The sequence below is a fragment of the Triticum dicoccoides genome, chromosome 1A, assembly GCF_002162155.2.
Source record: "Triticum dicoccoides isolate Atlit2015 ecotype Zavitan chromosome 1A, WEW_v2.0, whole genome shotgun sequence".
Taxonomy (NCBI): domain Eukaryota; kingdom Viridiplantae; phylum Streptophyta; class Magnoliopsida; order Poales; family Poaceae; genus Triticum; species Triticum dicoccoides.
In genome coordinates, this window is record NC_041380.1 from 582,662,340 (window position 1) to 582,685,925 (window position 23,586).

At 42.5% G+C, this 23,586-nt stretch overlaps 1 long non-coding RNA gene and 2 pseudogenes across 1 annotated transcript; 1 reads left to right on the forward strand and 2 right to left on the reverse strand.

Annotated features, from left to right (window-relative positions):
* Positions 1-4,081: 4,081 nt before the first annotated feature.
* Positions 4,082-5,188, reverse strand: LOC119356115 (annotated as a pseudogene).
* On the forward strand, positions 4,950-17,577 carry LOC119292413 (annotated as a pseudogene).
* Positions 17,578-21,819: 4,242 nt separating this feature from the next.
* LOC119341982 lies at positions 21,820-22,830 on the reverse strand. Its single transcript, XR_005165359.1, has 2 exons — positions 22,587-22,830; positions 21,820-22,505 (listed from the first exon to the last, which is right to left on the reverse strand). It is a non-coding gene; the product is annotated as an uncharacterized LOC119341982 (long non-coding RNA).
* Between the last annotated feature and the right edge of the window lie 756 nt (positions 22,831-23,586).

Below are 23,586 nucleotides of genomic sequence, written 5' to 3' on the forward strand. Positions count from 1 at the left end.
TGAAGTTTTGCGAAGGCATGCATGCGTGGTTATTGATGATTTCTTTCCAACACACGTACGAAAGAAAGATGGATCATATGCCACTGATTAAGTTTGCATCTAAATGGCATTTTAAAAATGGTTAACGGGTAAAATAACATCGTATTCATATTTTACATATTTTTTAATCTAATTTCATATATAAAATTGGATTTAGACTTTAAAATATATGAATATTTTTTAAAAACATTTGATATGGACTACAGGTTGATTATCTCAAATATCATGGAGTTCTCGGCAAACAACAGAACATTTTTTGTACTCACTTAAAACTAGACATAGGGTTTATTTAAAGAAACAATAGGGATTTTATGCAAAACCCGAAACATTTTTTCTGGACTCACTAAAACTTAAAAATCGTGGGTTGATTTCAAGAAATAGCAGGGGTTTCTAAAAAGCGTGATGGACCAGCAAAAGTGTTTCTCCATGATTAATGGGTAAAATACCATCACATTCAGATTTTACACATTTTTCTAATATAAATACATATATAACATGTTAAAATTGGAGTTGAGGTTTAAAAGATATGATTTTTTAAAGCATTTGATATGGACTACTGGTTTATTATCCCAAATATTTGGGAGCTTTCGGCAAACAGCACAACATTTTTGTACTCACTTAAAACTGGACCGCCATTTATTTCAGAAAATAGTAGGGCTTTTTTTATTGAAACCCCAAACTTTTTTCGTCGACTCACTAAAAGTTAAATTGTGGTTGATTTCAAGAAAAAGCAGGATTTCCTAAGATAGCGCGAAGGACGGGCATAAGTGTTTCTCCATGGTTAACGGGTAAAATAACAACACATTCAAATTTTACACAGCGCAAAGCCTAGTGCCATTCCTAGCAACCGACACCTAGAGAAACACAGCTACCCAGGGCCGCCACCCAACGTCCAATGTTCCAATGTGCCTTTCATGCTCTGCCAACACCGCCCTTCGGGGCCGCCGCCTCCACAGCCCCAAGACGACTAGAGCCACAGCACCGCACAACCTGGACATCTCGCAGCCCACGCTACACACGACATCCGCTCCCAGACCACGACCCCCACGCTAATATCCGGGGACAACGCCCCCGTGTTCAAGTCATGCCGCGCCGGAAGGACATGACGCCCTGGTCGACAACCTCACAACCCGCACGACACCAAATTGCCACCCAAGCCATGCCAAGCCATAACCCTACTTCACGGGGCCATCGCAGCATCACAATCCGAGGCTACCACCTCTGCGTAGCACCATCCTCACCGATGGAGCCGTGAAGCACAAATCACAGCTCCCGTGGGCACCACCAAGGTCTTGGTCTGCAAAAGGTGATGCCTCCAAGAAGGTGTAGTGACGTACCCACTGTTGTCGCCTACACTGGCAAAACTTGGGTTTTCACCCCGGATCCAAGACCATCGCGGCCCATAGCTGAGATCGAGGGCCGCTAACGCCACCTTGGGGAGGAGCCACCCCCAGCACCGTCTGGCAGTGGCTCCTCTACCGCGACGCAGTGCCAACGGAAGCAACGGTGAGGGAGCACAAGAGAGGAAGGGGCTTTGACAGCGGGCAGTGGCGTACCCAGTGTTACGAAGATAACTCGGCACAGAGAAAAGTTCCGTTTCTAAGCCTTTGGTTAGGTCTTAAAGCTGCAAAGGCTCGTGGGAATTTCTCAGAGTTTTGTACCGTCTGGACACGTTGAGTAAAATGCACAAAACTACCGTAGTAGCCGCGCGATTAGCACTTTGCGCAACATAAAAAAATGGCAATGACAAAATACACTGACGGCGAATACTGAACACTTTGATGACATCATTGACTGTTCAGGCCCGTTCGTCAGGCTAAGTTGAAAAAAGAGGTAATAGCACCGCAGGTCCTCAAACTTGTCTTACATGTGATGATTTGGTCCTCAAACTTGCAAAAGTAGATTATTTGATCCTCCAACTTGTCCTCAAGGTGCAAATTTGGTCCTGGGCCAATGAACAGCCGCCAAGTGGAGCCAGCTCGGCCGAGCCAGTCAGCGCACCCCATTTTGCATTCAGCCCCCTACTATATATGGAAATTAACCCGCAGGACGCCTTAATCGTGACGAGCGCCTGCTGCCCAGGTTGTGGCCAGAGTGGACGAGGGGGAGCACGCCGGCGCCCGGCGATGGTGGCCTGAAGCTGCCGGGGCAACCGAAGCTGACCTCGTTGCCGCCCACGAGGAATGGCACGGCGGCGTCCTGCTGTTGCTGCCGCTCCACCTGCGAAGTTCAGCAGCACAGAATTTTACATAACCTGACTAATGATGCTCAACTCTAGACAACAAATCGATCAGCAAGCAAGTAAAAAGTACTATAGGAAACTAGTTGCATTTGCATTGTTCAACTAGGAAACTACCTAGTATGTTGATACCTCTTAGGCTCTTAGCCCATCAACCAACTCTGGGAAACTGCTTAATCAGACACAACTCTAGGATACAAACTACCTAGTAAGTTGACAGAAACTATAGGAACCAATGCTGAAACACTGAAGCATCGATGAACAACCGACATTTCTGGCATACAACGGAATAAAAGTGAGGTAATCTCACGAGTAAACCAAAACCAAAAAGAAGGGCACAAATACAACAAGAAGTTGATCCATCACGTACACAAAATGATGACCGGAACAAACTGAAAAATACAAAGAACCCATTTCTGAGTTGGTGTGACGGTACGAATTACTCTACTTGTACATGTGTCATGTGTGTGTGCTCTACTGTACGAAATTCAGAGCTCGAATACAACACTACTCATATTCTCTGATTCACAAATTAATGACCCCAGGAAGGACATATACAGCAGAATTAGCAGTTTAAAACATGGTATAGAGGCAACGTTGCTGGGCAAAATGCAAAGTAGGGCTTGTGTACTTAACATGCATGTAATCTGAAACATGTTACTCTGCACCTCCTTTCACTGCCTTGTCTCCAAAAACAAATGCATTTAAACAAGAGTGGTAACACGATAAATAAAGACCATGTACGATGACAAGTTTATCAGTGCATAATTCTACAGAACCTGACCAACATTAAGTTGCATTTGCACAACTCTAGAAAACTGCTTGATCAGACACAACTAGGAAATTGCCTAGCAACCAACATAAACTAACTTAGCCCAGCAACCAACTCTCCAAAAACTGTTTGATGGGACACAATTAAAGGTAACTTTAGTCAGGTTTCTGTAGTTGATCAATCCTAAGTACTGATAAAATCATGAAGCTTAGCGCAGCTACCAACATTCTGTCATAAGCTAGAATTTAACCATGGTGAGTTCATCAGTCAAAACCGAAAAGATGGGAATATCAAAGAGTTTCAGTAAGGCTGATCCTGTATCTGAATGACGTTCGTCCTACATGATCCACGGTGCAAAAACAGAACATGCAGTCGATCAATCATGCACACCTTAACAGATCAGAAACAAGATGAACACCGTAATTAAGTTCGAGCCATAACCGAAAGGGGATGCCAAAGACATTCAGTTAGCAATTTAGCATGATCCTATATAACATTCACGTTGTATAATCCATGGTGCAAAACACATAAATATGCAGTACTTCGGAGTATATCATAATAGAAGAACGAAATGATCATTGCAGTGAGTTTGTGGCATCCGGTCCTGTGCCTGATCATCAAACGCACACGCTTTTCAAACAGAATCCTAACAAGTGCACAACATTCCTTATATGCATAGGATGATTCAGAGTAAAACTGGAAGTGAATTGAGCAATCTAAACAGTAACTTATGCATGAATGAAAAAATTAGCACAAGCAACAACAAAAGTTGAACAAACAGTCGGAACAGAGCACAAGAAGATCAACCAAATTCGCACCAAAATTCATTCAAGTCGTACTGGATAAGCTAGACAACAACCATTCGGTGCCACAGAATGCAATCATAAGTACAGAACACAGTGCTCATCTCTCATCTGAACCTCTATTGAACTAAACGACTACCCAAATCACTCATCCAAACCACTACGCACTAATAGCAGTAAATCCTCCATGGCTAGAAACATAACAGAGCAAGACGACTCACGTACGCGTCACTCGGCGAGGCTGGCGAGCTTCTTGGGCTCCATGAAGTGGGAGAGGACGGAGACGGCGATGTCGATGCGCTTCACGGCGAGCGATCCTGCACGCGCAGTACATGTAATCAAGCGACTTGCCCACGTCGCCGCCGCCGCCTCTGGCTGCCTGACGGGGCTTGCTGGAGCCGGACTTGGCGATGGCGGTGGTGTCCGGGTCGTCGGAGAGGTCGACCTTGGCAAGGGCCTCGGTGGCGGCCACAACCGGGTCCGGGTCGTCCCTGTCGGGGCTGCTGTCCGGCGAGGAGGTGGAGGAGTCGGGGGTCTTTCCGGGGACGGGGGCCTTGCCTCTGGCGAGGCACTCAGCGCAGCGCGGGATGAGGTGCTCCTCCAACAACTTGATGGCCAGGACGGCGGCCATGACGCGGTCGAGGGCATGGGCCTGGGATCTGGGGCGGACCAGGAACTGCTGCGCGAGCATCGCATCGTGGCGTGGGCGTCGGCGTACGCGTCAGAGGTTGGAGGCGAGCTCGCCGAGAGTGGCGTCCGCGTCCGCAGGGGTGGCGGTGGGGGCGCCGTCGTCGGCTGGAGGTCCTGCATGCGGTGCTGGAGTTGCAGGAGGCGGTCGCGGGTGTCCTGCGGGTTGAAAACAAGTAATGGCAGGGGGCAAAATGCAAAACGTTCGGTGTTGCGCAGCTCGGCCGAGCTGGCTCCACTTGGCAGCTGTTGATTGGCTCAGGACCAAATTTGCATCTTGAGGATAAGTTGGAGGACCAAATAATCTACACCAAACCATCACATGCAAGACAAGTTGAAGGACCTGCAGTGCTATTACCTCTTGGAAAAATAACTGCCACATGGACTGGGTCTTCATCTTCCTTCTCCCCTCACTCTCTCTCTCTCTCTCACATTACATCAAACACTTCGTCGCACTGTCGCGAACCATGGTGCCCTCCCCGCGCCAGGTCACGGGAGCAGCCGGAAGCCCCCCATCCCGAAGGGCCCGTCCGTGCGCGCGCCGCCAGGACTACCTTCCACCTCGGCGCCGACAAGAGCAGCTCCATGGCGTTCTTGAGGAGGAGGAGCTCCATGGCGTCGGAGCAGCGGCGTCCCGAGCAGCTCCATGGCGACCTCTGTCAAGGCCTAGGTTGGAGAGGCCCCGAGCGAACCCTCGATCTAGCCATGGCCGTGGCGGATCTGGGACCAGCTCGCTCCCTTGATCTCCCTCCCTCTGCTACTGCTCCTGCCGCGACAGCACGCGGAACGCCGCGGCTGGACGGTGGGGGACCATGCCGCCGCTGCCTCTGCTCGCAGATGCACATGATGTGTTTGATGTAATGTGTGTTAGAGAGTGAGGGGAGGAGGAAGAAGTCCTGGTCAACATGCCCATGTGGCAGTTTTTTTTCTTCAACTCAGCCTGATGGGCGGGCCGAACAGTTCGTGACGTCAGCAAAGCGCTTAGCATTTACAGTTAGTGTTTTTTGCCACTGTTTTGGCCGGTGTAAAGTGGTGTTTTTCTGCTAATCGCGCCGTTATTATGGTGGTTCTGTGCATTTTACTCGGGCATGTTTGTAGGATATTGCAGGTCATTGGCTGAATTCTCTGCTTTCGTTTCATGAATTCAGGGGAAGATGAAGATCAGAACTGAGCGAGGACTGGGGGGTTGCTAAGAGAAGCGTTGAGATGGGGTTCAAACCACTGGAGTGGTACTGTCAGCCAGTGAAGGATGGGGCATGGTCTCATGCCGTCGAAAGCGCGTTTGGCGCATACACACCCTGCGGCATTGACACCATGGTGGTGTGCATCTCGTACCTCACACTTTTTGGCGTTTGCTTCTATCGGACATGGAGGACGACGAAAGACTACAAGGTGCAGAGGTACAAGTTACGCTCGCCGTACTTCAACTATCTGCTTGGGCTGCTTGTTGTGTACTGCATAGCAGAGCCGCTGTACAGGATTGCCACCGGTACCTCCATCACGAACTTGGATGGGCAGTCTGGCCTTGCTCCATTTGAGGTGAGAATCCTTCATATCACCGCTGTCAAATCTTTGCTTAATTTGTATGCTGAAATGGCAATTATATTTGTTGAGAACTGTGTAGCAATAGATTGCATTGGAGGGAATATATATTGTGTTTGGTATGCATCTCACAAGTCACTCGGAATGTGATTTTTTATTTTTCTGCTGCAAAATGATATGGGGTTTAGTTACGTGCCATCTGCAATATGCAGATAAAAGCTGAATGCGTAACCAATTATCTAAAGTTAAGCATTGACAATAGTTTTTCAGTGGCATTATATTATATGCTCTGCTTTCAGACCTTTACTTGTACCAAATACTTGTTCCCATTACCCTTTTTAGTTACTTGAAGCTCTCCCTGTGTACAGATTACTTCACTGGTCATCGAGTCTGCTGCCTGGTGCTGTATGCTTATAATGCTATTGCTGGAGACAAAAATTTACATCACCGAGTTAAGATGGTACATCCGGTTTGTGGTCATATATGTATTGGTTGGGAAAGCTGCTATGTTCAATCTTGTGCTTCCAGTGAGGCAGTACTACAGTTCAAGGTATAGTAAGTACTTAATGAAGCTTATTGGGTGGTAACCCAAGGAGTTCCCCTGTTTAGATCTCTGTATATGTAGGCTAACTTTTTTACTTTGCTTATGCAGTTCAATATTCTACCTATACTGCAGCGAGATAATATGCCAGGTTTGCCTCTTGTGTTGTCTACTCTCTCAGTTCCTTCATGAAAGGCGTATTTTCTCTACCCAATTTCAAGCTTTGACCAATGGATGATCCATTAATATATGATTATGTTTGATACTGCTTGATTTGTCTCAGAAAGCACTACCTTATGATTGTGATTTTGTAACCATTAACAAAATATTTACAAGAAAATAACAGTAAAAAGAACTCATATAATATTTTACAAAAAAATCACGGTAAAACTCATACTTAGCCAAAATATGCCCTACCGGGATCTCTGCTGTTACTGAATGCATTTTGTGCAGTGCATTTTTGGAATTCTCATGCTGGTGTATCTGCCTAGCTTGGATCCCTACCCGGGTTATACTCCAATCAGGAGTGAGGTGCTTGTTGATAATACTGATTATGAACCTCTGCCAGGTGGAGAGCAGATTTGCCCCGAAAGGCATGCGAATATATTTTCCTGTGAGTGGATATAAATCATTGCACACTGTCAGATACTCACATTTTCTACTCTCATGACCTCTCTAGAAGTTTATTGATGTAAATTTGCTTGCCTTGTTGCTTTTCTACAGGGATATTCTTTTCATGGGTGACTCCTCTAATGCAACAAGGATACAGAAGGCCCATCACTGATAATGATATTTGGAAACTAGATAATTGGGATGAGACAGAAACATTGTATAGCCGGTATGTTCTACAACTGTTTTGGCTGAAATGAGTATACTTTTGTACATGCAAATCTGACATTGGGATCTTGTCTCAGATTTCAGAAATGCTGGAACGATGAACTTCAAAAACCAAAACCTTGGCTGCTACGAGCTCTCCATAGTAGCCTCGGTGGAAGGTAAATTTGTACATATGATACCTATATTTCTAAAAAATTCCGGGGTGCAGCTACTTGCTATTTGGTTTGTGCTAACATTTATTATTTTTCTTAACTTTCAAGGTTCTGGCTAGGAGGATTTTTTAAGGTTTGTAGATAAATATCTAGGCTGTTATTTTAGAAGATCTGTCCTTCAGTTCAGTTTTTATATTAGTTTGAGTCGATCGCAATTATTGTGTGTTAATCTGGTAATCATCTCCCCTCCCAATTTGTAGATTGGCAATGATGCTTCTCAATTTGTTGGCCCAACCGTATTGAGCCTCTTGTTGGAGGTATGCTTCTCCTTTCATGACATTTCAGAGTCACTACGGCAAAATAATCTGTTTTATCAATTATTTATATCCATCATACTCAAACTACCACAGTTAGAACACACGAACCTTGCATATCTTAAATGCTACTCCCTCTATATCAAAATATAAGACCTTTTTTGACACTATGACAGTGTCAAAAAATGTCTTATATTTTGATATGGAGGGAGTACATCCAAATTTTTTATTCCCTTTGCTCTCACCTAGTAGAAATGCTATTATTAGTTCTGTGTGCCACTAAAGGTTGGTGATTTTGGCAGTCTATGCAAAAAGGCAATCCTTCTTGGAATGGGTACATCTATGCTTTCTCAATCTTTGCTGGAGTGGTATGGACTATTTTGTCTCTTCCATACTGTACATTGCATTTCTTTGCTAATGACGTGCACTTGAACTCCAAGATGCTGCTTGTGACTTGAAAAAAAAAATCCTTTATAACTTTCTGTACCATTCTTCAGTTACTGGGAGTTCTTGCTGAAGCACAGTACTTTCAGAATGTCACGCGGGCTGGTTTCAGATTGAGGTCTACTTTGGTAAGTCTTATATATAAAAGCCTAAAAATTACATCACATGCTTTTTAGCTTTCTGTTAAGAGGCAGAGTCAACAGGCAATCACTGAATCCCTTGTCCAACTTTGTTTTGTTGTCACTCTCATTTCTACTTATGGTTGATATGTTGATATGGGGCTTGCACTTCCTGATTCATGTAACAAGACATGTCTTACCTCATGATTTACTAGTTTACTTTCCCTCAAATAAACTAGCTTAGCTGTCTCAGCTGCCCTAAAAGACGCATGGTTAGTTGTCATCCACTTATGACACACTAGACATGTGGACCTACTTACTCCCAATGATTCAACAATCATTTCATCAGTTTTATAGAAGTTTGTGGTTTCCTGATGTTCCGCAGATTGCTGCTGTTTTCCGTAAGTCCTTGCGACTGACAAATGATAGTCGCAAGAAGTTTGCTTCTGGAAGGATTACAAATTTGATTTCAACCGACGCGGAGTCCCTTCAGGTATGTCGTTTAGACTCAGTTATTGTTTCTATGTTAGGGAGGAGGGAGAAATTTAGTGCATACATACCATGCATGCTGGTAATTTGTCTCACTTTGCACACTTCTAATTTTATCTTCATATTTGCAGCAAGTATGCCAGCAACTTCACAATCTGTGGTCAGCTCCTTTTCGCATTGTTATTGCCATGGTCCTGCTATATGCACAACTAGGTCCTGCAGCACTTGTCGGTGCCATCATGCTGGCTCTTTTGTTCCCAATTCAGGTATATTTCTCTTTAGGGATGGGCAATTATGAAAACTCGTGTGTTACATATTGAAGGGTGTCTATGCCTTCTGTTCTAGTCCCAAGATTACTAAATATGTGATTCATGATGGCATTCGCTGCTACTTATGTTAGAGAAAGATGTTTTTCATATATAGATTCTTTTGCAGAGCCTAGAGTTCATATTATAGCCTTCATGTAATCATGTACTCTCTCCGTTCCTAAATATAAGTCTTTCTAAAGATTCCAATATGGACTACATACAAAGCAAATTGAGTGAATCTACACTTTAAACTACGTCTATATACATCTGTATGTAGTCCATAGTGAAATCTCTAGAAAGACTTATATTTACGAACGGAGGGAATAGCTGTGAACATGCTGAATTCCTATCTCAGAAACTCCTGGTTATGTTTTTTCTATGTATTTATCCCAATATGTAGATTGGAGTTGACCAAAGCTGCAATAAGTAATATCCAGAATGAGTAGTGGTTGAAGCAGTTCTCTCACTTGGGGTCACAGTTGAACTCCTTAATCATGGTTCAATCATTTTACTACTTATATTTTCCCCTTTAAGCCAATAATGCCGTTTGGACAATTTGCAGTTGGATACCACTACCATATTCCATTTATAAAAATGATATATCTCCCTTAAATTATAGTAGTTTTACTCTTATCTCTTTCAATTTTAAATACACATTTTATGCTTTCAACATTGGTTGTTCTGGCTAAAATTTTTGTGTATTCATTTTATCAGACAGTTATCATAAGCAAAATGGAAAAACTTACCAAGGAAGGGTTGCAAAGGACTGACAGACGAATCAGTCTCATGAATGAAATATTAGCTGCGATGGATACAGTCAAGTATGCTTACATCTACTTACAGTTTCATTAGTATTAATACTTGTATAATATATTTTTGGTATAAACTGTCCCAACTGTTTCCCTGTCTAGATGTTACGCTTGGGAGCAAAGTTTCCAGTCAAAGGTGCAGGACATCCGTGACGATGAGCTTTCCTGGTTTCGCAGTGCTCAATTGCTTGATGCGGTATGTTCCTCTTTTACCTGCATAAGGTTCTTGGAGATAGGTTGTCTTTCACTTGTTTCAAGCTTCATTGTGCAGCGTATTTGTCCGTTCTTTTTTATGTTGGTTGTCACACGGACTTCTTTGTTGCCATATGAGAATCGGAGTTCCGTGCTATAGCACCAACTCTATTGGTGGTTCTTAATCCCACGGGGTTTACTTTAAATTAGTGCTGTTACTTGACTTCAAAATAGGACTGAGAGTTTTTACATTCACTAATCTTTGCCTGTTACCCTCTTTCCTTACTTTTCCTTGCTTGTTGCAGCTAAATAGCTTTATCCTCAACAGTATTCCTGTCGTTGTCACGGTGGTTTCGTTTGGTGTTTACTCTCTGATGGGGGGTGAGTTGACAGCAGCAAAGGCGTTTACCTCTCTTTCACTATTTGCAGTGTTAAGGTTCCCACTTTTTTTGCTGCCAAATCTGATAACTCAGGTGAGCAAAATGATGCAAATCTTGTTTTCATGAAGTAATTTTGCAAAATACTGACAAGTTAACAAGTAACTTTGGATTATTAGACATTTATGATTTTTCTATTCCTTCAATTTCATTCTTCTGTGGCAGACATAGATAGCTAATTGTTGTAGTTAGCATTTTTATTGAAACAAATGATGGCTTGACATGGTTTGCTAATTGTTTTTCATTTCAATTTAACAGGCTGTTAACAGTAAGATTTCATTGAAACGACTGGAAGATCTCCTCTTGGCTGATGAGAAGAATACTTCTGCCAAATCCACCTATTGATCCTGAGCTTCCAGCCATTTCTATCAAGAATGGAAACTTTTCATGGGAATTGCAGGTATATTAGGTCCAGATAACTTTTCGTACTTGTCAATGTTCTTATTTTACTATTGCACATGCAACTTTACATTGAACACGAATTTTCTGATTTTGTGGCCCAAATATTATCTATAGGAAAGCATTCACACAGCTTGACACGGGAATAGAGTCGTCATAGTCTAGCAGCCTAGCATGCTTTGTTAATGGGAATGACAACTGCGAAAAAGCAGCTAATTAATGGATAGGCGAGGAGATGTATTTTACTAGTTCATAAGGAATTGGTGGTTATTTTGAGGGGTGCTATTCCCCATCAGTTGTGATATGAAGATATTTCCATTTTCCTAGTTCTCCTATTATTCCATGATGTTGCTTGAGAACTAAATTTTCAAACATTGGCAGGCTGAGCGACCAACACTATCAAATATCAATCTGGACGTGCCTGTCGGCAGTTTAGTTGCAATAGTAGGAAGCACCGGGGAGGGGAAAACTTCTCTTATTTCTGCAATGCTTGGTGAAATACCACCAGTATCAGGGTCAGATACCTCAGTGGTCATTCATGGATCGGTGGCTTATGTTCCTCAAGTTTCATGGATCTTCAATGCTACCGTGAGATACAATATCCTTATTGCTATTGTTCTGCTAATCGAACCCTTTATGACTGTAAGGAGAATTTTTTGTGATGTCTACAGGTACGGGATAACATATTGTTTGGGTCTCCATTCCAACCTCCAAGCTATGGGAGAGCAATAGATGCTACTTCATTACGACATGACCTTGACCTACTCCCAGTAAGTTCCAAGTTCCAACTATCCCACTTTACAAAAATCAATGTGTGTAATTTTGGAAAATCTAGTTGTCATTTGGCGAAGTGACTTTGCTAGAGGACAACTTCCTAGTTTTTCATTTCGGCTGGTTATATCCAAATTGTGTCTTGGTACAGTCTACTTTGTTTCTTTTACCTGCCAACTGACAAATAATGGATTTTCTTGTCCTTGTTTCAGGGTGGTGATCTCACAGAGATTGGAGAAAGGGGAGTTAATATTAGTGGGGGGCAAAAACAACGAGTTTCAATGGCAAGAGCTGTTTATACTGATTCAGATGTTTACCTATTTGATGATCCACTGAGTGCATTAGATGCCCATGTTGGTCGACAGGTGCATTCATCTTGATTCCGCTGTGATGCTTTCTATTTTTTAATCTTTGCGTACTCACAGTCTCGACGATTAGGAGTTGGTGATGATGTTTCTTTGGTTGGGTTTATTCATCCTTTTGTCTTGATCTCTTCATACCTACTCCCTCCATCCCAAATTACTCGTCGTTGAAATGGACGTATCTAGAACTAAAATACATCTAGATACATCCATACGTGCGACAAGTAATTCGGAACGGAGGGAGTAGGTGCCAAAGGACATTATTGGGCATTTTAAACATAGCCAATCTTTCTTCAGAAATAGTTAAGACGTGCATTGTTGTATAACTTTTAACTTGTTTTCAACAGATACCCAAGATATAACATCCTAGCTTGATAATATATAATGGATACACTATTTATGTAGTTATTTGAACTCCCACTTTATAGTGTATAGAACTAAAGTCCGGAACGAGAGAAAAATGTTGGACAACTTACCCTAATTTATTCCATATTTTGGGTATGACAAATAAAATAAAACTATCAGAGACTTTTGTGGCATTGTTTTGGCATGTATCAGAGCCATGTTTTTGGTGCTTGTGTAGATATTCATCCATGGCCTTTCTTCCTTAGTGTTAATACTACTACATAATGTTATTAATTGCCCTTTATGAATGCAGGTATTTGATAAATGTATCAAAGAAGAGCTACGACATAAAACTCGGGTCCTTGTTACTAATCAGCTGCATTTTCTGCCATACGTGGATAAAATTCTGCTGATCCATGATGGAGTAATTAAAGAGGAGGGTACATTTGATGAACTTAGTAACTCTGGGGAGCAGTTCAAAAAACTTATGGAAAATGCTGGAAAGATGGAGGAACAAACAGAAGAGAAACAAGACGAAAGCAAATCACAGGACGAGATAAAACACACTGAAAATGGGGGCGTTGTAATAGCTGATGGTGGTCCGCAAAAGAGCCAGGATAGTTCAAGTAAAACAAAACAGGGAAAATCTGGTCTTATTAAGCAAGAGGAACATGAAACTGGAGTTGTCAGTACAAAGGTCCTTTCACGGTAAAAGCTACTACCATGCAATATCATATTTGATATATAATACAGAGTCGAAAAAAGGTGTAAAGTAGGCTGATGATTATGCATATATCTATATTAGCATTATCTATGTTGCCTGAAGCTCAGTATTTTTTAAATTATTTTTATCAATGTATAGATATCAATTAGGTTGGTAGCGTCTTTAGTACCTTTAAATATCCTATAAGACTTCATAATAGATCATAAAGCCCTCGAAAATATGCTTACTTACTATGTTTATTTTGCAGCTACAAAAATGCAATGGGGGGTATTTGGGCGGTGTCCGTTCTCTTCTTGTGCTATACACTGACTGAAACTCTACGGATTTCAAGTAGCACATGGTTGAGCATTTGGACTGATGTGGGTTCTCTGAAAATCCATGGCCCTGGTTACTACAACTTAATCTTTGGCATTCTTTCTTTTGGGCAGGTACTTATACCCATTGCCTTTTCTTTTTTCCACCTTGTGTGTGTGTGTGTGTGTGTGTGTGTGTTTGTGTGTGTGTCTGATTGATCACGTGCGAGCTGACGAACTGACAATATCTTGGTTTAGGTTTTAGTCACTCTCACGAATTCTTACTGGCTGATCACGTCAAGTCTTCGAGCAGCCAAGAGGTTGCATGACTACATGCTCCGGTCTATATTAAGAGCTCCCATGGTATTTTTTCATACCAATCCACTTGGACGGATCATCAACAGATTTTCGAAGGATTTGGGTGACATTGACAGGAATCTTGCTGTCTTTGTCAACTTGTTTATGGCACAAATATCTCAGTTGCTCTCAACATTTGTTTTCATTGGTGTTGTCGGCACTATGTCTCTTTGGGCTATCATGCCACTTCTCATTTTATTTTATGCAGCCTACCTTTATTACCAGGTAATTTCATGCAAGATGACAATTAAGCAACTGTATTTTTGTTTTTACGTGTACCTTCTTGACACTTTATAACCTTGTTTTCTCAGACTACATCATGTGAGGTAAAGCGCATGGATTCTATTACTAGGTCTCCTGTGTATGCCCAATTTTCAGAGGCATTAAATGGTCTGTCGACAATCCGTGCCTACAAAGCCTATGATAGAATGTCAAACATCAATGGGAAATCAATGGACAACAACATCAGGTTCACACTCATGAACCTGAGTTCAAATAGATGGCTAGCCATCCGGCTGGAAACACTGGGTGGCATCATGATATGGTTCACCGCAACATTTGCTGTGATGCAAAACCAAAGAGCAGAGAATCAGAAGGCCTTTGCTTCCATGATGGGTCTTCTTCTTACTTATACCCTCAATATCACCAATCTGCTCACAGCTGTTCTTCGTCTTGCTAGTCTTGCTGAAAATAGTATGAATGCGGTTGAACGGGTAGGAACATACATCGAGTTGCCTTCTGAGGCTCCTCCTGTCATTGAGGATAACAGGCCACCTCCTGGTTGGCCATCATCTGGTATCATCAAGTTTGAAGATGTTGTGCTTCGGTACCGACCAGAACTTCCACCTGTTCTTCATGGAATATCATTCATTGTTAATGGAAGTGAGAAGGTAGGAATAGTTGGCAGAACAGGTGCTGGTAAATCTAGCATGCTTAATGCTCTGTTCCGCATCGTGGAACTGGAGCGTGGGAGAATATTGATTGATGATTGTGATACATCTAAGTTTGGAATTTGGGATCTGCGGAAAGTGTTAGGAATAATACCACAGGCACCAGTCCTGTTTTCAGGTTTGTTACTATACATATAAGATCTTCATATGTGTTTTTTGTAAATTAGTACAATAGTTCTGTACAGAAATCCAAATATGTGTTTCTAGCTTATTCTTCCGATGACTTCAATTATTTGTTTGAACGATTGTTTAATGTATGGCTATCCAGGTACTATTCGATTTAATCTGGATCCTTTCAGCGAGCATAATGATGCGGATCTCTGGGAGGCTCTTGAAAGGGCTCATCTAAAAGATGTCATAAGGAGGAATGCTCTAGGACTAGATGCTGAGGTAAGCTGTTAATATATTCTTTGGTATCCTGTTAATATATTTATCTTATACTGTTAATATATTCTTTGATATCCTGTTCTTTATTTGTTTTACTGTCTGCCACTCGGTGACTGGAACTTGATTCATGTTTAATAATATGGCTGTATGCATCGTGTGATGCAGAGGCCGGGTAATCCCCTTTTTGAAGAAAAAAATCTGTTCTTTTGACAAATGATAAATTCTTGCACAAATTTATCAGTTTGTGGTGCCAGACTAACTGTGGCACATGGAACTGGTAAGCATTTGTCAATCTATGTAGTTCTAGGAGTTTATTTACAATGTTAGAAAGGGGTTGCTAAACAGTAAACAATAGACTACTGCTGTTTTTGACATGGTAGGGAATTTAATGCGGAATAAACATTTGGACCAGACATTGGTTCCTTTTACCACCTTTTACAATAGATCCCTTTTTCTTTCAAGAATAATCAATGTCGAAAGTTCTTACTGAGCATCACTCTGTTAACAGGTTTCTGAGGCCGGTGAAAATTTTAGCGTTGGACAGCGGCAGTTGCTGAGTTTAGCTCGTGCATTGCTACGAAGGGCAAAGATACTTGTTCTTGATGAGGCAACAGCAGCAGTTGATGTTCAAACTGATGCTCTTATACAGAAGACAATCAGAGAAGAATTCAAGAGTTGTACAATGCTTATAATCGCTCACCGTTTGAATACCATCATCGACTGTGACAGGTTGCTTATTCTAAGTTCTGGGAAGGTATGATACTGAATAGAGCTTTGCTCTTTCATTCTTGGGCATGTGTCTGTTTTTTCAAAAAGGGGAGTAACCCGGCCTCTGCATCCCAGGATGCACACAGCCGTAACTTGGGCATGTGCCTGTCTGCAGCTTTTGTTCTTTCACTCTTGGACATGCGTCTCATTTGAATTTGTATGCTAGTATATTCATGTCATTTTTATTTCATGCCAGTCAAAGCCAGGATTTGCTAGCTGGGGTGTGGACGTTTTTTGGGATCTAACAAGAGTTCAAGGGTGTATTATATACTTAAATATTTTACTAGCTGTGAGATAGATTGCTGCAAGTAGATCTGTTCACTTCACCTGAAGAAGTTTATATATACTGCTCTTTTTTCATATTCAGTCATACTTGCATGATTTATTCTGTTTGCCTCAACTGCACAACTCAAACTTAGTTTAAGGTAATACTTTTTGTTTCAGATTTCGGAATTTGACACCCCCGAGAATCTTGTGAGCAACGAGGGAAGTGCTTTCTCCAAGATGGTTCAGAGTACAGGACCTAGCAATGCAGAGTATCTTAAGGTAATCTGCAGATGCTACCATATTTATTTTCTATAATCTTGACATATGCACTTGTGCATAGAACAGAGCTAATAATGAGTATCGTCATTAACTTTCATTAACTTGGGCTACTGCACGCAATCCATTATCTATTCCTTGGCTCAAGTAGTATACATCGTTGGCCTACTTTCAGTGCAAACATTGATATGCATTTTGATTCAAATTTTCTGTGAAAAATCCAACAGTCTCTTGTGCTTGGCAATGGTGAAGAGCGGCTGCGAAAGGAAGAAAGTAAGTTGCAAGATATTCAGAGGGAATGGGCTGCGTCTAACCGATGGGCTGTCGCTGCCCAGTTTGCGCTTGCTGCTAGCCTCGCGTCATCCCACAGTGACCTCCTCTCATTGGAGGCTGCGGACGGAAACAACATCCTCAGGAAAACAAGGGATGCAGTAATCACCCTGCACAGCGTCCTTGAAGGGAAGCACAATACTGAAATCGAGGAATCACTCGCCGAGTATGAGGTTCCGCTTCCGCCTGATAGGTGGTGGTCGTCACTTTACAAAGTCATCCAAGGTAACTGCTTACTTTCACTTGCTGACAAGCTTTCACACATTTCCTTTTCACTAGTAATTTGAAGTACTACATAATGTCTTTTCAGTATTCAACGCCATGCATCCTCAAAATTTGTAATTTATTGCTTTCAGGCCTTGCCACGATGAGCAAACTGGGTCGCAACCGTCTACGGCAACCTGGTTACAGTTTTGAAAACCACGGCTCATCGTCTATTGACTGGGATCAAATTTAGGTGTAGGAAACTGCATTGCAGCACCACTGAATCCCCGGAACCTGCGTTCGTGGAATAGTTTGAAGGCGTGCAGTTATTAACCATCTTCTTACGAAACCTTTTATCCCAAACAAGTTGGGGTAGGCTAGATATGAAACCCTTTCACGAGGACTTCCCAGGAGGTCACCCATCCTAGTACTACTCTCGCCCAAATGGGTTTCATACCCAAAAGACTGGCTAGTTTTTACGTTGGCTCGCCAAGCCTATCACAACCCTTAGATATGAAACCCTTTCACGAGGACTTCCTAGGAGGTCACCCATCCTAGTACTATTCTCGCTCAAATGGGTTTCATACCTATGGGACTGGCTAGTTTTTACGTTGGCTCGCCAAGCCTATCACAACCCTCCTCCTTTACCCGGGCTTGGGACCGGCTATGCCTAGAAGACATAGGCGGAGTTTGCAGTTATTAACCATGGTCGGTTTAATTTTCTACAGTCTTGTAGAACGTTTTGTGTCCAGTACATTGTGTCCTTGTTAGAAACAATGGGCTAGGCCCATATAAAATTCCTGAAATCTCAAAAAAGAAGGCTCGTGGATAAAAGTTTAGTCTCACCCTGGAATTTGAGAAGACGTGAGACCTCTTTATATCACTAGTGCAGAAATGCCTACTAGCGGCGTTCGGAGAACGTCGTTAGCGGTGCTTAGGTCCAACGCCACTAGTATGACGCAAGTGATGAGGGCTCACTAGCGGTGTCAAGACCCGACGCCACTAACTGACTGCACATTACCTTCGTCGGTACTCAACATCCTGCTAACATGCTTATAGGTGGTGCAGGAGCCACAACGCCATAGGTAAAGAAAATAGTAGTGGCGTTTATACTGTTCGAGCGCTGGTAGTCAATGATTAAATAGTGGCATTCTGCTTCTTTCCGGCGCCGCTAGTAAATGCTGACGGTTTTACAAAAAATGATGTTGCCCAGGCAATTTTTTCTGTAATTAGACACATGCTACTATACATAACCTAAAGCAATGACAAGTAAATCTTAGTTGTGCATCACATCAATTAGTAATTTTATATTAGGAGTAGTATTTGTTGCCAACAATTGCAAAAGATAATGGCATACAACTAATATGAAAACATCACTTAGTAGCATGGTATCCTTAGACTTGAGCTGCAACTTGTGCATTCTAGCAGTAATCTTCCTCTTCATTTTGAATCTTTTGTTTTCGGCCTCTTTATCTCTTAGTTTCTACTCAAGCATCAAATTCTGGCTGGCAAGCTCAGTGATAACACTTCTAGTCCTCCCCTCTTTCTTTGTCAACCCACTTGACATAAGAGAGTGGTTCTTCTACACCCACTCTCGATGCACCCACGGTGCACCCACGCAAGAAAACATATCAAAACATTTTGAAAAAATCTGAAACTTTGTGAAAATGATCATCAACAAATGTTATGGGGGCTTGCAAAATTTGGTGGCCAAATAACATTCGAGGAGCTCTCTACAAAAAAGACAAAATCACTGAAAATTAGTCAAAATGTACGTGCATTGTTTGAGCAGATTTTGCAATTTTGTCTTTTTTGTAGAGCGCTTCTCGAATGTTATTTGACCACCAAACTTTGCAAGCCCTCATAACATTTGTTGATCATCATTTCCATGAAGTTTCATATTTTTCCGAAATGTTTTGATATGTTTTCTTGCGTGGGTGCATCGAGAGTGGGTGCAGCCACTACTTTCTACTTGACATAATCACATGCAGTGGAATAATCCTGCGAAGTGCAACAAATATACAAATTACTTTACACTCATAAATATAGGGGTTGTACGAAAATCAAGTAGGAATAAAATTAACCTCGTAAGGGCACCCCAAAAACCTCCTTCCAGAGTCACTTCCCTGGGTGCACACACGAAGAACACAATCTAGATGGTGTTTACACTTTTGAACCTTATGCTGCACACGACTGACATTGCTACTGGGGTCACACTCTGGCAGCACATCATTGTCAACATCCTCGGGGGCTCATGGTCCTCAGGGGCCGAGGCTGAATTACATACATCCTGCCAATACAGTACGAAGGTAGTCTCCCATTGTTCCTCGTGACCGCCCATTGCACTACTGAAAAAGAAGACGGGTAACAAAAGATAAATGGTATATAGCTTAATTGCCAGGACTTCAAAATGATTAAAACAAACTCCATAATTAAAATTTTGACTTCAAGAAAAATATGACACGTTTTGCAGGTCAAAACGATCTACAGTAGTAATATACATTGCTCCGCTTCATGTGTACAACATAAATGAGCAAATCTAAGCCCATGAACTAAATTTTCGCTAACAATTTTGTCTAAGCGCCGACGTTGACATACTCCGCCTGCAAGCATCAAGATAAACTCAGAAAAGCACACGGAATCATCGGAGACTCATGGTTTTTCTAAACATGGATAATTAACTTGGAACAACTCCATGTTATTCATATTTGAGAGAAGTGCATATTTCAACCCTGAACTTTTGGACTAGTCTAATTTACAACCCCGAACTCCAATACCGTCTAAACTACAACCCCCAACTCTCAAAACCGGTCAGTATTCAACCCTCCCCTCTTTGTTGACCGGTTTTGACCTGGTTGACCGGTTTTGACCAGTCAACAGGTCCAGTCAGCATGCCACATCAACAAAAAATGCAAAATTTCCAAGGAAACAACCTGTAAAATCAAAGAAAATACAGGAAAAGAAATAAGAAATCCAATTTCCGAAAAACACGGAAAATAAAAAAACGAATTTCCAAAAAAATCCAGAAAAAACCCAAAAACTCAAATTCCAGAAAAAAAATATTTCCAGAAAAAAATCATTTTTTATTTTCCCTAGCTTTTTTCGCGAACAATTTTTTCGGAATTTTGCTTTTTTATAATTTTTTTCCTGATCTTACAGATTTTTGTTTTCTTTTTCTTGAAATTTTGAAAAAAAATCTCACGTGGCATGCTGATTGGACCCGTTGACTAGTCAAAACTGGTCACCCCAGGTCAAAACCGGTCAACAGAGAGGGGAGGGTTGAATCCTGCCCGGTTTTGAGACTTGGGGGTTGTAATTTAGACGGTATTAAAGTTCGGGGTTGTAAATTAAACTAGGACAAGAGTTCAGGGTTGAAATATGCACTTCTCTCTTCATATTTAGAAGAACGAGGAGTCACAGATGATTTATGTGAATTCTTTGATACCTATTCATGTTAGCTAGGGGGGGGGGGGGCAAATCAAATGCGGGAACTTAAAAAAAGTTTTAAACAAAATATAGAACAATGACTCGGAACTGCCCATCTGTGTTGTACTGATGAAAAAGAGCAACATATAGTGCTACTGATTACGAGAAGTGCAGCGCTGCACGCAGCGGCAGCTGCACGCGCGGCATCAACGGCGGGAGGACCATCGCGATTCGCACCAAGCTGTCACCCTGTGCGTTCGGTTTATTCGGTTTACATGGTTCGGTTTATACGGTTTTTCGGTTTGTACGGTATTAATACTTCGGTAAATACGGTATGAAATTAAAATACGGTTCGGTTTCGATATATACCAAATTATTTCTGTATGGTTTCGGTATATACCATGAAAACCAAAGTTGACGCGAATTTGAAAATGACGTAATAATAATTTGCAAATTTATGACTCAAAACACATACTATTTTACACAAATAGTATATGACTATATATATATAAGTATATATGCATGCATTAATTCATCTGTTGATGGTTATGGACGTGCTTAGCATTTTAAAAAGAGAAAAATGACTATGTTACAAGAAAATTTTACATGCTTATTAGTGAATTTGACTCATGCACAAGAAAAATGACAACTTGTATAGTTGTTCATCTCAAGAAATATAAATTTATTTTTACTTCGGTTTATTCGGTTAACCGTTCAGTTTTTCGGTATATACCATAAAAATCAAAGTTCAAATCGGTATGAAAAGTTCATACCATACCGAAACCAGAAACCATAAAAACCATAAAATCGGTTCGGTTCGGTTTATTTTCGGTATGGTTTTTCGGTTCGGTTTTGAAATGCACAGGGTGACCAAGCTGGCATGCTTCCTAGAGTATAGTCGTGCGGGGATGGAGAGTGCCGTTTTATGCGTATTTAGGAAGGGACCGGGCTGACAGTACTTACTGACACACTGGTTTGCGCAGCACGGCCATGGTACATGCGGAGCACAGCTATCGTCAGTGCCATCCCCATGTCCAGTGGTTAATAGATTTCACAGCCCTTGGCAAAAAAAATCACTGCCACAAAGCGATTCTTTTGCCGATAATGACACCACGACTTGGAATGGAGAAGGCTTGCAGTTCGCATCTAGTAATTCAATTATTGGATGAAAAACTCCACCTGTAACACTCCCATCCAGTCTGGTAAGCTCAAACTACCAAGGAAATACAAACGTAATTCGTAGAAAACAAATGGCTTTTATTAATGAACCAGAACATAAGTCTTTCGAATCCCAATCGAAAGCAAATAAACCAGTGCAAATACAGACCTTCAGGATCAAATAGGGATACAAAGACACAAGACAGATGACTAAAATCGGAGATACAGACCCCAAGTAACTAGTTTTCTTGCGCCCAGCGACACCACCGCTGCAGGTAGCCGCGGCGCCCAGTGAGCTGCCGCCTGCACGCCCGACGAATGTGTGCCAACCCCTATGTCCGCCGATGGCCAAGCGCCGCCGCCAGAGCTCAATGTCGTGCACACCCCCGATGACTCCACATCTGGCGCCGGTGTGCCCCCCAACACATGTGCTTCGGAAACCGGCGGCTCGACGCCGCACCCCGCGTGTGCACCCCCGACCACATCTGGAGCGCTCGCCGTGCGGGCCAATCTGCAAAAATTGGTTCGCAAAAGGCGACAGGACCATGGAGGAAGGAGGATAGCATAGACCAGCGCGGTCAACCGGCAAGAACAGAGCCACAGATTTTTACTAACATGTCGCCCAACGACGGCACCGCCCTGATCCGGCTGGCGCATATCAAGAGAGAACGCTCGCACGACCGAATTCGGCCGCCGCGGCGCCGCCACCGCCCGAAATGGACGCCCCCAAGCGTGCTCCTGGATCGTTGACCGCCGACATCGATCTGCAGTACCGGCGAGCGGAGCAAGCTCGTAAGTTATAGATTCCAACGACAAATGGTATGCAGGAGCAGAGTTCCACTCACCCAGATTCTGCACCAGTCGCCGGCGTCGCCGCTTCAGAAATCGCCATGAGCAGAGCCTGACGAACCACGGGCGCCACCACTGCCTCCGGCTTGGCGTGGTCTTTGCCCCAGATGTGAAAAGGGATCCCGTGGTCTTTGCCCCAACCTGGTTACACGCCACCAAGCCAGGGCCCGCCTGTCAAAATTAATAATGTACCCTCTGCACGCTCTGAGCGGACCGACCCTGCGTACGTCAAAACCTGTACCAGGCAAGCCCACCGGAGGCGATGTGTGCGGTGTATTTGCTTGTATCCAGCAATGTATGTCAGCTTTAGTTATTTTCACGTTTTCTTTTGCACACATCACATCGCGCAGCACGGCCGTCGATGCGCTGCGTGCATCTGCCGCTGCGTGCAGGAAGGCCGCTCTCTACTGATTACCAACTTCTCATCATTGGTCAATATATAGTCTAGTCCAACATCGATTCATAGAAATCTATTTCAAAACAATTACAAGATAACCTCAGGCAATATTATGGACCTTATGTCATACCCAAATGTGCGCCCAACTTTCGACACATAGTTAGGAATTCAACTAATTCCTAGACAGGTTGCTTAATTGAAAGATAGGAAAACACTTAGCAGGTGTGTAGGTCTAAAGTAGTGCTAACCATTAGTCTTCCTATCTGTACAACAAGATAGTAAGACAATTAATACTGCTCATTCCAACTTGTTGTATAGATAAAGAAGTTAATGATCGGTCCAGTGGAACATCATAGTGTACAAAGAGTTAAGGATCGGTCTCTAAATATTCTTACTCTCAGGTTTGAAAGCTTGGTTTGCTCTCGCCCTTTGCGTCATCGGTGCAACGGGTCATCTAGTTACACTAACAAACAATGGAGCCACATAATATATTTTTTTGATGGGAAAAAGCTAGTGTTGGACTGCAGATTCTATAATGGATATATTTATGATATTATCCTCAAATATGAACCCGATATGAACCAGACTAAGTTGTCTGT